Source organism: Dipodomys merriami, unplaced genomic scaffold, assembly GCF_024711535.1.
Source record: "Dipodomys merriami isolate MVZ:Mamm:240054 unplaced genomic scaffold, mDipMer1.0.p SCAF_1, whole genome shotgun sequence".
Taxonomy (NCBI): Eukaryota; Metazoa; Chordata; class Mammalia; order Rodentia; family Heteromyidae; genus Dipodomys; species Dipodomys merriami.
The window spans coordinates 112,633,024-112,650,316 of NW_027202270.1; the positions used below are offsets into that span (position 1 = coordinate 112,633,024).

Below are 17,293 nucleotides of genomic sequence, written 5' to 3' on the forward strand. Positions count from 1 at the left end.
CACCAGAGCTTCCAAGTAGGTTTCATTCATTAGCATCTCAGGCTACTCAGATGAAACAAATACATCTAAACTCAGAGATGATGGTGTTTTTAGTCCACAAGCACAACCTCAGTCATCCCCAAAACTATATCAGATATATGTGCCTGCCTCTCAGCTCACAAAGAAGAGAGCAGGCAAGAATTCATCTAAATGGACATCAATTCACACTGCTGCTAAAAGGCAGTTCTCAATTAAGTGTCTGTCTAAAAGCTATATAAAAGACATTTTTTGTAATGGAAAAAACAGTATATATAAGGTTTATTACTATCAGTAGTTCTAGGTATTCACTGAGGGCCTTGAAACATATTCCCTGAAGATAAGAGAATCAGAAATTCTGAATCCAGCAGAAAATTATGTCTATTTATGCTCCAAGATGGGGCATATTCGGAGTCAAAATTGTGCTATTGCTATTCTTACTTGTTTCTTTCAGATAGAAGGGGTGTGAATTTCATGTTTTTAATTCTGAAACTATGATTACAACTTCATTTAGAAAGAAAAATAAACTATTAGATAACTTGAATTAGTAAAATAAGAATAACCAAAATGGCACATATTAGTCTCTGTTCCATCTTACCTATGCCAGTCAAATAAAATTACTTTTCTCACATTTATAAGCTGATATGCCCACGATTTTGGCTGATTAGCAGGCAAGTCAGCTATGTCTCCTTTTCATGGATTGGCTTAACTCTTAATTCTACATCTGATTTTATCTCATTTGCTTTATATCACTGCCCTTATAAAGATAGCTGCTTTCACAGACTTTGAAGAGGACTAGAAAGTCTGAGAAGAATACCTCCCTTGAGCATCACTAATCTCCCATAAAAATGACCACAGAGGGACTGGGAAGGTGGCTCAGTGGTAGAGTGATTGCCTTGCATGCAGGCTCTGGGTTTGATTCCTCAGCACCACATAAGCAGAAAAAGTTGGAAGTGGCGCTGTGGATCAAGTGGTAGAGCATGAGCCTTGAGCTGAAGAGCTGAGGGGCAACACCCAGGCCCAAAGTTCAGGCCACATGACTGACAAAAAAAATGACCACAGAGTTTACAAGTTAAAATTAATTATAAAACTCATTTTTAAACACTGAAAAAAATGTACGTTTTCCCCAACTTAATGGGCAACTTTAGTTTAAATTTACCAAAACTACATGCTATTATTATAAGCATTTTCTTATAACATGCAGAGATGTGGTATATCTGAATTTGTGCTATTAAGTATATTTAAGTCTATAAGGACATAGTGTTATAAAGAGCAACAGCATAAATCCATCTTCCCAAGTTTTTCCAAGAGGGTGAAAACTGACAGATTATTCGATATCAAGTCAAAGAGGAGCACAAAACATCTTAATACAACAAACATTTTTGTTGGTCAAGGATATCATATCCTACATATCAGGAGCCAAATAGTAGGCTTGAAGAAGGTAGTGACATTATCTGGCATACACAGTAGAAAACTTGGAGAGGCTATTTGGAGCACACAGAAATTCAAAGGAAGGTCAATGATCCATTATAGTTGATAGGCCATAAGCCTATTATAATAAAAATTAACACTTTAGTGATACCATCCAATGACCTCTACATCTTTGATTAGAGTCATGTTTTAAACAGTATAATCAATGTATCATTTTTCTAGAAAATTATAAAGATTCACAAACAAGATATTTTGTCATCAGTCGTGGGGCTTGAACTCTGGGCCTCAGCTGTCCCTCAGCTCTTTAATTCAAGGAAAGGCCATTTGAGTGACCACATCACTTTTTTAACGTGATTCTCAAACTATAAGAGATATTTATGTGTCCATTTTCAAGGACTAATGTAGAACAAACCAATTTCATTCATTTCCTTCACAAGTATTGAAACTAAGTATTTCCACTTAAAAATGTTTATCTTAAGTAAGGATAACAGTATTCTGTCAGAGTTGCATACATAGTTGGAGTAGAACTTAAATGAGTAACAAGTTGTTGTTGTTGTTGTTGTTGTTGTTAGCTTTGGTAATATTTGAGACATGTCAAAGGTCATGTGCCCGCAAATCAGTGAGTAGACTTCGATGTGTTACCCAAGAGTTTATAGCTCTAAGGATGAAAGGAAACCTATTTGTGCATAGGCCTGAAGTAGCAGACATCTTTAATCAAATCTTAATTTGCTTTACCTGCAAAAAGGTGTCTTGAATCTGTATAAATAGAAAAAAACTTACATTCTTCCTTCTAGTTTAGGAGTTTGAGAATTTGGGCTTATTTTTCTGAGCAGGGTATAAATATTGTATCCTTCCATTTAGGTATGACAATTGGAGAAGCACTCATTACGAAAGAGAAGAAATGTTACCATCTAAGAAAGTTGCAGTGCTAAGAAATTTCCTCTCAGAATCTTGGCAACATAAGACTTCTTTAATATGAAGAAAAAGTGTTTTTAATCATGTGGCACCTGTTTGGTCATAATCTTTTATCAGTCAGTTATTTTTTTATGAAATGATCATGTTTAACACCTAATCAAATGACATACTCAATCACTAGGGTGCCTGACAGCATCAGTCATTCCAAAATACGAACAGATAAGCAAGAACACAAGAAGCCCAGCACAGAGTGAGTGCATTAAAACAATCATTAGTGCCAGCTTTTTGATCAGGGAGTGTCAAGACTGATGAGCAGCATTAGCTTTGATCAGATGAATCACTCATTAAAACAAGTGAATCGTTCTACTTTATTTTTAGAGCCTGTTTACAGAGCTCAGAAGCCTGATAAAATACAAACAATTACAATGCCTCTAAAATCAGGAAGACAACTGTGTTCCTTCTTTCACTAGGTTAAAATTTTCCTATGTGTAGTTTCATATTCCATGGCTATGGAAAAAATATTTCTAACCAAAAAAAATCTGAACAGGAATTTCTTTCTGCTCAGAAGTGCTACAGAGGCCTCCAATGACAGGAAAATACCATCAGATTATCTGTAGCATTCATCCAAGACAGAAGATGAACTTGTTGAGAACAAACATGGACAGTGCCTGGGTTTCCCTTGTTTTGGGCTTGGAGACTATAAAATCTGTTACAATAAATAAAAGCAGCTCCACAATTCAGGTTAAGATGAAGGTGGTATAACACTTTTGAACTTTGTGCTGACTGGATGTATCCCCGTAACCCATGTGAGGTATTTAAGTAATGCTGAAAGCTTAATATTACCAATAAGAAAAGACAATGTGTACCCTAAGTAGTATATTAAAGAGTTCCGATTTGAGGACTGCATTAACAAAGCCACAAGAGGCTGTTTCTCCTTGTAAGTTCCTCTGGCCAACTTAAGGATGATATTAATTAGTTCATAATCTTCCCCTGTCAACTCTGGGATCACAGATCTCTAAGTGGTAAGATACTCTTGTCAGCCAGATGCAGAGACACGCAATGTTTTTAATCTTTCTCTCTTCAATAATTTAAATAAAGAGATTGTAATTGTCTTCCATCTCTCAATGAATTGATTTTGCTTTTACAATCCGTCTCCAGCCATTAGTGAAACTATCAGATTTCATTTGAATGCGTTATTCTACTAATACACTAGTCTGTATCACTCTGCACAGTGATGTTAGTCCAGCACATCAGAGTACATCCTCAGATTCTGTGAAGCAGACATAAAATCATCACTGTTCAAAGAGCAGCTTCAAATAAGAACACTATTTGATGTCCCACTGAAAAGTGCCCCTATGCCAGGTAGAGCCTCTGAACTAAGGAGAGAGCTACATTCTGCATTAGGCTGATTAGCAAGTGCTTTGATTCTGTCCAATGACTGAGCTAAAATTAGAATGTGGATTTATTTCCAGTTCATCCACTCTCCCCTTTCCCTCTTCCCCTGGCAGCTTTGCACATTCCACTCCATTCCTCTCATCTTCTCCTGCAATGCCCATAGACTCCAAACCCTCAGATCATATTGCTGAACATTCAAGTAACATACTGCCATTCCCTGGGTAAAATTCAGATGAAACCTTCAAAGAATATTTGCAACCTGTACTCCGGCATTTCACTTGTCACTTTTCCTCCTCCTATCTTCCCCCCTGACTCCAACGCCCCCCCCCACCTCTGTTGTGCAGATTAGAGTTGAAACTACATTTGTGTAACCCCTTCCACCAAGAAGGTTACATTTCTCAGCCAATGACACCGGGTAGAAATAATATCCTGCAATTACCAGAAACATCTTACTCTCAGCCCCTTGGCACCCCGAGGTCGTCATCATTCTCCAGGAATCTAGATCCGTTTTTCTTGCGCTTGGAATATAGCAGTACAAGAAGACTGACTGTCTCAGTTGATCCTGTTGCAGTATCCTCAGAAAATCAAACACCAATCACAAAATCAGTAGGGACAAGTGGTATGAGAGTGACAATATTTGATTTATTATAAAACAACACGCATGTATGCACTCAGTTTGCATTCTCTAAATTTCTACCACCTATCCTTGACATTTTCTGTGTGATTTAGGAAGTGTCTTGTACTCTATGAATGCTATAGACATTGAATTAGTAATATGAGTTAATTGTTTATTTTGTGCATCTTTTTTAGCTTAGTGAGTAACAAATGATAAATTAATTAAGTACTCTAATTTTTCAATGAAACAAAATGAAGCTAGGCTCCTGTGGCTCATGCTTGTAATCTTAGCAGCACAGGATGCTGAAATTTGAAAATTCCAATTCGAAATCAGCACAAGCAGAAAAGTTCATGAGACTCTTATCTTCAATAAACCAATAAAAAGGTAGAAGTAGAACTAGAGCTCAAGTGGTAGAGTACTAGCCTCAATCAAAATAGGTCAGGGACAGCATCCATGCTCTGTGTTAAAGCCTCAGGACTGGCATGCACATACGCACACACACAAACAAAATAAGGACATCTATAATTTTTTTAACTTATAAATAACAATCAAAATAAGTGTCTGGAGCCGGGAGCCAGTGGCTCACACTTGTAATCCTAGCTACTCAGGAAGCTGAGATCTGAGGACCACAGTTCAAAGCCAGCCCAGGCAGGAAAGTCCGTGAGACTCTTATCTCCAATAAACCACTAGAAAACCAGAAGTGGCACTGTGGCTCAAGTGGTAGAGCGCTCGCCTTGAGCTGAAGAGCACAGAGACAGTGCCCAAGCCCAGAGTTCAAGCCCCAAAACCGACAAGATAAATAAATAAATATTTGGAAAAGCATGAGTGTTTACATATGTCCACACATATTTTTATGATAGCTGCAAGGATTTTAAGTTTCAAATATAGAACATGGTTCATATAGAAGAGATATATGGACCTGAAGAATAGATGAGTCTTCTGGTAGACAGAAGACATTCAAACTGCTGTTCTGTATTTTCATACATCAGTTACTAAGATAGCATTACTCACTAGAATGGGAAACTAACAGCAAATCATCTCAGTAAATATTTAAGAGAGGAAAAATATAAAATAATGCCCAACATTTCTACAGTTACGTGAGTAAGCATCCGAATGGCAACAATTAAAGACATGAATTGTCAGAACCCCTCAATTCATATTAATATGGGTTCGGATGGAGAGTTGTGATATTGTAACTGACAAACTGAGGATCAAGTTCCTCTCTCCAAAAGATAAATTACTCCCCATAATCTCTAATATCTTTTCATTATGCAGAACATATACCCTTCCTCCTATCCAGTCTTCTATAATCTACTCTTTGCCTATCTCTGCTCATCCCCCCCATGTCCTTTCCTCTACTGGAGCCTTGTTGTTTATCTGTGTTTGCAGACACTTGCGCTGCCACCATCCCATTGCCATCCACGTGGTCTTCCTTGATGGTGTTATCTCAGAGAGATCTCATGATGCACCTCCCTACTACTGTTGCCGTCACACATATTAATCTGGAATCTAAATGTATATGGTAATGTATATGGCCCAAATCACTAGCTGAAATTGCCTTATTGTATTTGTGGGCATATTTATTTTCCACAACCAAATTTTACAGCCTGGAGACCTTGAAGGACCTTCCGTTTAGTATTTCCTATTATATCCTTAGTAATCAAAATGACATGCACTGGTGGAATGTATTGGACAAATGAAATAAACAGTAAACACAGAGTTGACTGCTTAGTCACATTTAAATATTTGAGTATTATCATTCTGTTAAGACCTGGAATCTCCGTTCTTTTTTTGTTTAACCAAAACCTATGGTCAGATAAGGAAGCTAAATTTTGATGTAAGACCAAGGAAACTACTTGTGATAGCTATAAGAGGAACATAATTTAATCTAATGGTCAAATAATGTTTTACATTTTTAAAATGTATTTAATTAGTCACTACATCAGAGTATGAGACAAATTCCTCTCCTTATCAACAACAGTGGTAATTGCAACCTGCCTGTGTACAGCAATCCTGAAGTCTCAGCCTCAAGCTAAACCCTTACATCTGATACTAACTACTGAAGGAAATGTTTGCCTGGTGTCAGCACATCCACCCACACCACACTGAAAATGTACCACCCTCCCCTACAGTGCACAGCACAGTTATAAAGATGTATGATATGATTTGCTTCCCACTGGGAAGAAATGGTTTGTAGGACAAAAAGAGCTGCTGTGAGTGAGACAGAAAGCATGTATCTTGTGCAAAAGTGGAAAACATCACCCCATGAACCACAGAACATTGTTTAAAAAATAATAATATTCACTAGCATTCTCTACCATGTAAATCCATCATGAGGATGTTTGAATAAAGAAACACATGCATGCACTAGTATGGTCAAATTGCTAATAATTTTACTTAGTACAGGAAAGAGTAGAAACTATCTTTTCAACATTTTTTCTTGTTGTAATTATTATTTGAGTAATAACAAGTCAGGGTAAAATTATATTTAGTTAAGGTCCATGATGAGAAACATGTTTAAATAAACACATTTTAACAGAATGTAGAAAATACTTTGACATTTATATCCAGATATATTTTACCTCTGAATGTGTGTATCTTCTTTACACAAATTCAATAGAAATAGAAAAAGAAAGCACATACTTACAAGGATAGAAATGTCAATGTCATTTACCGAGTAAGAGCTGCTACAAGTAATAATGAGTGAAACTTGTTCCTACATTTATTTATTTATTTTTCACCTTTCTCAAGTTTTACTGTAGCTGAGAAGGAAAAATATTCAGTGATTTTAGTTGATATATATATATATATATGTATATAATACATATACACACATTTTTGTTGCAGAACCATTGCTCAGGCAAAATCAAAATTTCACCTTTAGCTTTAAGACAAATTTGTTTAAATGGGGCAACAAAGATCAAGAGAGAAAATAAAGGGTAGAAGACATATGGAACCTACAGACTGGTGAGGTTGGTGGGCTGGGTGAGGAAGTCAGGAAGGACTCTGTATCCAAAGTAAGTGGTTTTAGGGGCTGGGAAAGTGGCTTAGTGGTAGAGTGCTTGCCTTGCACGCATGAGGCCGTGGGTTCGATTCCTCAGCACCACATAAGCAGAAAATGCCGGAAGTGGGGCTGAGGCTCAGGTGGTAGAGTGCTGGTCTACAGCTGAAGAGCTGGGGGACAGCACCCAGGCCCAGAGTTCAGGCCCCACAACAGACAAAAACAATGTGGTTTTAGCTTCATCACACTGGCCTGAAGGCATATGGGATTTGGATTTCAGAAAAATGGTTCAGAAGCAAACTTAATTTACCATGCTCAAACAAGCAGTCAATAGCTATTCCATTACTTCTAACAGGTTAATGGTCTTATGTATGTAAGAAATGGTAATCTGTCCCCACGGGAAAACTGGGTTTATAATGAGATGACATCAAGTATTATAGCTAGAATTTGGGTTGACTCACTAGCATGTTCTTTGTAATATATTTATTGTATTGATTACTTTTACTCAATGGGGAAAAAATACCAAAATCTAAAATACTGGCCATTATCTAAATTACCCCTTTATGTATTTTTTGTAGTTCTCTAACCACAGTGATATTAGTATTGGTTTTAGAGATTCAATGTAAATACAATAAGATAAAGATTTTACTGTCCCCTTAGTAATATCTATACTTTATTGTGGTACTGAGAGAAGCAGGCTGCAAGTGTATACTACAAACATGCACATCTGCACACACACATATGCATACACACTTCTGTTCATGGTATGTGACAGTGGCTTGGAACTGCTGACAGACAGTGAGCTGGAGTATCATCCTCCTATTCACATCTGTCTACCTTGTCAAAAGGATGATGAGGTATGAGGGATAGTGACTCACCCCTTTCATTCCTAGCACCTCAAGAGACTGAGCTATGGGTATTATGGTTCAAAGCCAGCCCCACCAGAAAAGTCTGTGAGATTCCTATCTCCAAAAACAACCAAAAAGCCAGAAGTAGAGCTGTGGCTTACATGGTAAAGTGCTAACCTTCAGCAGAAAACTTTGGGCATAGCACCCAGGCACTGGAGCCACAACCTTCCTCCCTCTCTCCACCCCCATAAAAACCCAAAACTATCATCCTAAGTATATAACACAAGCCTAAGGACAGGCAGGAATCAGGTAGGTTATAGTCCAATTGCTATGGAGATTCTACCAAATTCTTGCCAAAAATTTTTGAGAGTATACATTGCTCAAGAGAAAATTCTAAGCACAACAGAGAGTGAATGGAATCTACAAAAACATCTGTTCTCATGTGGAATAAGTAGGAGAATGGAAAGAGGAACAGAAACAGGGACATACGTTAATATATAATGTATCAGAAAGTGATAAACAGAGCAAGGTAAGAGGGACCTTGCACAGATGGCTATGCTGTGCAGCAACATGCACTTTTAAACAAAGTGGTTAAGAAAGACTGACATGCATACTTGAGTAGGTAAGCAACAAAGTAATTAGGACAGAGCTCCAAACAAAGGGAATAGTAAACACAAAGGCTGAAAAATAGGTGTTGAATGCCCATATATGAACAGCCAATGGAAAGTCTAAGTAGCTAAAGCCAAGGACAACAGACATGTTCTAAGCCATAAAGTGAATACAGGTAACAGGGGTTTAAAGCGTGAAGACCTAGTATGCAAAAGTATATTGGTAAGGTATGGAGGTTCCTCAAAAGACACCACATAGAGCTCCCCTATGACCCAGCAATCCCACTTTGGGGCATTTACCCAAATGAACACAAACAAGACCATACTAAAGCTACCAGCACAACTATGTTTATTTTACCATCATTTACTATAGCTAAGATGTGGAACCAACCAAAATGCCCCTCAGTAGATGAATGGATCAAGAAAATGTGGTATATATACACAATGGAATTCTCTGCCTCCATCAGAAAGAATGACATTGCCCCATTTGTTAGGAAATGGAAAAACGTGGAAAAAATTATATTAAGTGAAGTAAGCCGGGCCCAAAGAAACATAGGTCCCATGGTTTCCCTTATTTGCAATAACTAGTATATGTCTGAGACAAGCAGAAATGGTCAGGTAAGTTGATGTTAGGCAAAATGAACCCCAAGATAAGGACTCAAATTGTTTTTTTTCTTGCTATTGTTTCTAACATATTTATAAGATGATTTCTTTGTTGCTTTTATGTCCCTACCCCACGGTATAACCCATGCTTTTACTATATTTGATGTTGGTATAACTTGTGGAGGGGAAGGGAAAAATAAATTGTTTAAATAGGGATACAGAAAAATAAATAAATAGGGATACAGGTGGACCCATTGAAACAATGAGACATATAAGACCTTATGTCGAAAAACGAACTGTACAACTTTGGGGGTGGGGGGGAAGATGGTAAGGATGATGGTAGGGATGGTAAGGAGAAACATAGGAGGAAGTAACAATGCTTGATAAGAAATGTACTCATTACCTTGCTCATGCAATTGTAACCCCTCTGTACGGTATTTTCACAATAAAAAACATTAATAATAAAAAGTGTATTGGTGAGGATTTTTCTTTTCTTGGATTTTCCACTGAGTGAGATGGAAAGTCCTAGACAGAAGAAAAATGTCAAACTTAAGTTTTGAATGAATCAATCTGGCTTCTATATTGAATATAAACTATAAAGGCAAGGTGAAGAAGTATCAACAGGTTAAAAACTGACAAGAAAATAATAGGTGTGCTAGTGACTCTAGCCTACAATAATGTATATTCAACAAAGCTGGAGGAAAACACTGGAATGCTCTCATGAATGTATGGCACAATGGCTATGCTAATTACCCTGTTTTACTCATTATATAATATGTTTCTGTATCAAATTATCGCACTGAACCCCATAAATGTGTACCATTATGTGTCAATTATGAAAAGAAAATAGAATTCAGAGAGAGAGAGAGAAAAAAAACACGGCAGCAGCAGGGAAATAGGAACTCTCTTTGATTGGTTGACAGGTGATGACATGATTTGGATAAGGACAGTCACAGCAAAACTGGCTAGATTCTGGTTGTGTATATACATAGAGTTGTGCTCACAGATTGGAACTCAGTCTGAGGATTTAAAAAGGGAGTCTCAGTTTTTGCCCTAAGCTACTGGAAGAATGAAACAACCTTTACTAAGGAGGAAAAGAATTCTAGAAGAGTAGGTCCAAGCCCAGGTCCAGGCAGGAAACTCAAGCATCAATATGTGTAATGTGTGTGTGTGTGTTCACACACATTGGTACAGGGTCTTTACCTTGACCACAATACTCTACCTTAGCTTTTTCTGCTGCTCAAGGTTGGCTCTCTACCACTTAGCCAGACTTCTGCGTTTTGCTTTTTGCTGGTTAAGTAAAGATAAGAGCTTCATGGACTTTCCTTCCCAGGCTGGCTTTGAACCATGATCCTCAGATCTCACCCTCCCGAGTAGCTGGGAGTATAGGTGTAAGCCACCAGCACCTAGCCACAAGCATCACTTCTGATGTTGTTTCAGTTGCCCCATATCTCAAGGGTTTGGAAATGCATGTATGAAATGAAACGCACAAGAGCACAGGGTGACTGAGATCACATGCGAAATAACACATATTGGTCATCAAGACAATGTAACACAGGAACAACAATCCAATCTGTGAGAGTAACAACAAGGTCATTAACAGTTGTGGACCAATGCTTTCTCAGTAGGAGGGGTTGTATCAAGGTCTGTTGTTTCCCAAGTATAAGGATATGTTCAGCAAAGTGTAAACAGCATGTCAACATCGGAATAAAAGTTATTTAAGGATCTGGCCTATGATATTTAGAAAGCAAAACTCTGGCAATTTTGTTGGGAAATATTTCTTATTTCCAAAGAATACTTCTATTTCATCATTGCACTTACTATACTCTAGTTCATGTTTTAAATATATGTTCTTGTATCTGCCTTATGTGCTTTATTAAACATCAGTGTCTGGTGTGCCATATGAAGCAGGAGCAACAGAAGACTTACTGAAAAAAAAAATGCAAAGTAATATGTAAGCCTGATAGCAGGGGTTGATGTTTGCAATGCTAGCTACTCTGAAAACTGACATCAGAGGGACTGCAGATCAAAGCCAGCCCAGGCAAAAAAGTCCAGGAGATTCCATCTACAATTAAAAAGCAAAATGACTGATAGGAAGCATGGCTACAGTGGCAGAATGCCAGCTCTGAGCAGGAAACCTGCATGAAAGCAGAAAGCCATGCACTCAAACATTGGTACTGGCATGGAAAAGAATAAAATAATGTGTACTTTATGAAGTTAGAAATGCTTATTGTGGTTTACAAATGTAAAGTAAGTATTTCTTATGCTTTAAAGCAGAAATATTTACCACCAAATACAACATGCAAAACTATGATTGTTCTGTTTGCAAGGTGTTAAGGCTTCTCCACATAATGTGCTACTCTGGGTGCTCCACAAACACTCTTTTTTTTCCTACCAAAAGGACTAAATAACATTTCTACAGGAAATGTATTATATCTAGGAAGTTACACATATGTTAAACACACTATTTCCACAGATAAGAATAGATCAAAGAAAATTAACTACTATTTAGAATACATAGAGTACAATCCTGGTTAAGATGTATTACGCAAATGCACTCTGGAAATCTAAACCTGACCACATCCAAAATCAAACACAGCTTGCTGGATGATGCAGGATTTCCCTTTTCTGGGTTCTTTACATTTTAGTGCCCTCTGGAGACCTATGGAGACCATGTTTTCTTTCTCTATTGTCTTGTCCTAAATTTAAAGTCTGGAAAGAATCACAGAAAGCCATTCATGTTCAGTGTTAAGTACCATCCATCTGCCAGTGTCTGTGATAATTGCTGTACTTTCCCCATTTTTCTTTCACACCAACTCTGAAGTAACTACTGAGCAACTACTTCAAGAGACAAGTAAGTGCCTTGGAATAAAAATAATCTGACAATGGGTACCTCACTGGCCACTGGCCAAGGTTAACACAGCTCTGTTTGAACATAAAGGCCCTGTTTTTCCAATCCTACAGACTTACCTACAACATCTCTGGCTGAGTTTTATATCTTATCTCATTAGAGAGGTCTTAAGTGAAAGAAATAAAGTAAGTTGCAAGATAGAGAGCTGATATTCACTAAGAAGTAGGAATACAGGAATTTGGGGGTAGAAGGTCTAAATTTCAATTGTGTAGACAACTTTGGTATTATACAACCCATCCCAAACATACATGCTCTTGAAAATAAATCCTGCTATATCATTTATCATACAAGAGAAATTCACTGCTATCTGTAAAATCAAATATCCAATTTATGATATGGGGTTATATGATATGTGCACATATAGCTCTTCTGATTTTCCCCTTGTGAATAATACATATTTATCACACTAACACCATAGAAGGTGGCAACATAATTTTTTTTACTGCTAAAAGATTTCAGGTGGTTAACTTTCCTTCCCATGTCACACTAAAAAATTTTAAAGCTCATGCTTATTTGAATACTTTTTGTACTTTCATTTTGTTTGCTTACTTTTGCAGCTGAGAGTTGAACTCAGTTTTGTACATGTTAGACAGCCTACCACTGGAAGGATATCTTCAGCCCTTTTGCTTTGTTTTTGTTGTAATTACCATATGTTAACTGCATAATTTCATTCTCTCCCTCTCTCTCTCTCTCTCTCTCTCTCTCTCTCTCTCTCTCTCTCTCTCTCTCTCTCTCTCTCTCACACACACACACACACACACACACACACAATATATATACTTTGATGATACTCATTCCTTATTATTTGAAAGTTGCTCTCAAATGGCTTTTATGACAACCTTCTCACAACACATATGATTTACTTTTATCATACTCTTCCCCACGCACCCTTTCTTTTCACCTCCCATTACACTCACTTCTTTTCATATTTTTGTCTTCTTTCTTTTCTATTTTAGAACAAGATTCCGCATATGAGGGCAAACATGATATCTGTCTTTCTGAGACTGGCTTATTTTGCTTAACATGATTATCTGTAGCTCCACCCCTTTTCCCTCAAAGGCCATAATTTCATTCTTTCTGGCAGCTGAATTATAATCCATTGTATATGCAGGTCACATTTTTCTTTGTGCATTCATCTGGTGAGAGGCATCTAAGCAAATTCTGTGGTGTGGCTATTGTGACAAGGGGTATGTATAGTCAACTGTGGTAAGTAGAGTCTCTACTGTGTACTGGCCCTAGATGTAATCCTCTAGCCACAAAAACAGTCCTCTGTGAGGCAGGGTCTAATACCTTGCTCAGCCTCATACTCATAATCCTCCTGTCTCTGCCTCCTAAGGAACTGTGATTAAAGGCACACACTTCCATGTCCACCTTTAATTGCCTTTTTTCATGCAATCTTTCCAATTTCTGTCATCAAGGTATATCATGCAAAACATATCTGCTACATTTGTATTTTGGTAAAGAGGGATTCTGCAATTCTATTGGAAGGTTTAGCAACAAATTTGTGTCATTCTGAAGGAAAATTATATGTGTATGTGTGTGCACTCACAAACATGTGCACACATGCAGGCACATGTGTGTGTAATTCTGAAGCTATACCTAAAGATATTTTTTCTTTAAAAAAATCAAAGCTCTTTGCCAAGAGAAGGGTTAATTAAAATTCAGTATTTTCCACAAGATAGCAGAAAGTCTACCTACCCAATGGACAGTTCTGCTTGTCACACGTGTGTGACAAGACACACTCATTCATTTTATTTATAATTTATTTACTTACATATTTATTTTCATATGCATTTTAACTTACAAAGAAATTACATTAATTTTAAGGTAAGACTCTTCAGGAATTCACATTGATTAGATGGGCTCACTACTAGTGAGCCCTCTAAATAAAAATGCCAGGCTTGCTGATTTAGATTCTCCACACTGAAACAAGGATATAAAATACTTGATCAAATCAAAATTCCACTGGCTCATAGTTTTTACTGAATGATAAAATAAGAAAGAAAGTGGAAAGAAGTATAGTCATTTTTACTGTATACCAGGTAGCAACCAATTCCTTATCAAAAAATGTCAGGGTATAGGGCTCCAAAGGAGATGAAGACATAGCTACTCTGTCTCTTACTGTCTTTTTTTTTTTTTTCATAAAAAATGGAACCAGCCGGGCGCCAGTGGCTCATGCCTGTAATCCTTGCTACTTAGGAGGCTGAGATCTGAGGATCTCGGTTCAAAGCCAGGCCAGGCAGAAAGTCCATGAGACTCTTATCTCCAATAAACCACTAGAAACCAGAAGTGGCACTGTGGCTCAAGTGGTAGAGAGCTCGCCTTGAGCTGAAGAGCGCAGGCACAGCGTCCAAGCCCAGAGTTCAAGCCCCATGACTGACCAAAAAAAAAAAAAAAAATGTACCAAGACAGTATCCAATTCAGAGGGGGCTTGGATTAAAGAAAACAGTACTATAGATTTAATCTTACATTTGTTGCACAATAAATGTTCCAATTTTAGCGTGATTATTAATAGTATTTATCAGGAAAAATTGGCTTCTACAAGTTTTAGACTTAATAACAAACAGGTTATTTTATTTTTTCCTGAAAATATGTATCTAAGTTATTATACCATATAGCAAGTTTGATAGGGCATCATCCAGTATTTGATCCAGTGGTTAGTTTATTTTTGTTATAGTTTTTTATTCCCCCTCATAGATGTATGATCATTGAAAATATTATTTTATTTATCTTCACCTCCTCAACATTAAATGGCAAATAATACAAATTGATACTATCCAGAATGTAAAAACTAACACTTGATTCAGGGATGGATTTTTAATTTTTTATTGTTATATAGTATAAAGGTGATATATAATGGGGATACAGTTACATAAAAGATACATTTCTCTTTGGACAATAACACTCCTTTCAGTGATGCTCTTATTTTTTTTTGGGGGGGGCGGTTCTGGTCGTGGGCCTGAACTCTGGTCCTGGGTTCTGTTCCTCAGCTCTTCAGCTCAAGGCTAGCACTCTACCACTTGAGCCACAGCACCATTTCTGGCTTTTTTCTTTTTGCTTATGTGGTGCTGAAGAATCAAACCCAGGGCCTCAGGCATGCAAGGCAAGCACTCTACCACTGAGCCACCTTCCCAGCCCCCCAGTGATGCTTTTAATCCTCACAAAAATACTGATTTCTCCATTCTATAATCTTGTATGTTTGCCAAAATTAATATAACATTTGAAATTCATGAACATTTCAAGGTGATTCCAGTTATTCAGACTGAGGATTTTATTAACTATTGATGAAGGAAATAAGATGTTCTAAAGTTTAGTTGAAGCCAAGGGACCAAGAGTCCCATGGTGTAGTAGCCTACAGTAGCCTAAGGGACTCACAACCCACTATGCAAAATCCTAGGGGTCTCTCTCCATTTTCTAGGTCAGTTCTCTATGGGAACACTGGCAGTGTTGCTGTGGGGTGAGGTCAGCTGGCGAGAGAAGAGAAGGACACAGAAAAATTCGTTTTGGGTGAGCCACCCTGAAGACTCTAATGAAACAATTCCAAAGCCTCCATCTCATTTCTCAGGAGCTTAGGTGACATCGATTAGATTTTAAAGGACAGTAATAAATAACAACCTTTTTCCCCACCTGAGTTCTGAACTAACTGGCTGAGGACGGGTGGGCACAGAAAGTTTCCTTTTACTTTAATAAAGTTCAAGTTGTAAAACTGTGAAGAATATCTAGGAGCAAATGAGGTTCCCAATACCGACCCCCAACCTGAACGGAATACTGAATGAAGCTTTCTCTGTCCACCGGGACAAATGGAGCTCATACCCTGAAACTTGGGGCTCTGGCACAAGCCTAGTGGGACAGGAAACAATAAAGAAAAGTCTTTTTATTTAACTTGACAGGCATTCTGTCACTTGATCCACACTCCACCCTTTTGCCCTGGTTATTTTTGAGTAAGGGACTTCCTTTTGGCCTGGATCACCTTAGATCACAACTCTACTTACATTTTCGGCTGTGTCTTAGAGGACACATGCACATCACCCAGCATTTTCTGTTGGGATGGGTAACGTGAACTTTCTTGACCTGGCTGGCCTGGAGGTATGATCTTCATCATCTCAGCCTACAGAGTAGTCAGGATTTTAGGGGTGAGACTCAATGCTCAGGTAAAAGCAGGCTTTTTTTTAAATCCTCCCTTTCCAGTCTCACCAAGCAGAGTTCATATGATCCACAAAAATGAGTTTTAGTGAGCACTGAAGAGGAGTGATCAAAGCCACTAAAACGTCAGCAGGAGACCAATAAGTGCCATGTTTCAATGCTACAACAAAAAAATACACTTTACTGTGAATTCTGAAGAAGACAGTAAAAGAGGAAACATTACTGTCAAGTCTGACAGAAGAAATAAAGTGCATGTCTGTGTATTGTCTGCTCTTCCTTGAAGAACTGCTAACATTCCCACAGTTTATTCTTGGCAGTAGTCTGAATTGGCCAGTTACAGGGTTTCTTTTAATAGGGTCTGCCTATGTATTTAACACTCAGATAATCTGTGCTATTATTGGTTCTGGTACCAGGGTACTATGACAAAGAAATGTGGTTTAAATTGCAGAACCCTGTCAAATTCTTCCTCTTTACTTATCTGCCATGTTAGTTTTGAAACTGGTACTTCTTTATTTCAGAAACCTTCATCTCCAGGCATGTCTGAGATTCCAGACTTTACACTTCCTTTTCCTGTTAATTGCTCTGTCTCCTCCAAGCACAGGTAATGAGCCAAGGAGTGACTTCTGTCACTTGTAAGGTTGCCACATAAATTGGATAACTGCCACCACAATGATTTATAACATTTAGACCTAAGTAACTAAAGCACTAAAATACAGCACTATTTTTCAGAATGGACTACAATTAGTGTAAGATTCCCCGCCCCCATACTTCTGTGAGTTCACTGATGGACTCTTGTCAAGATACATT

General features: G+C 37.8%; 1 protein-coding gene across 5 annotated transcripts in view; it reads right to left on the bottom strand.

Moving 5' to 3' along the window:
• Positions 1–17,293, bottom strand: part of Mdga2 (MAM domain containing glycosylphosphatidylinositol anchor 2) — a 715,677-nt gene that overhangs the window by 643,226 nt on the left and 55,158 nt on the right. The gene's annotated exons all lie outside the window — the stretch shown is intronic.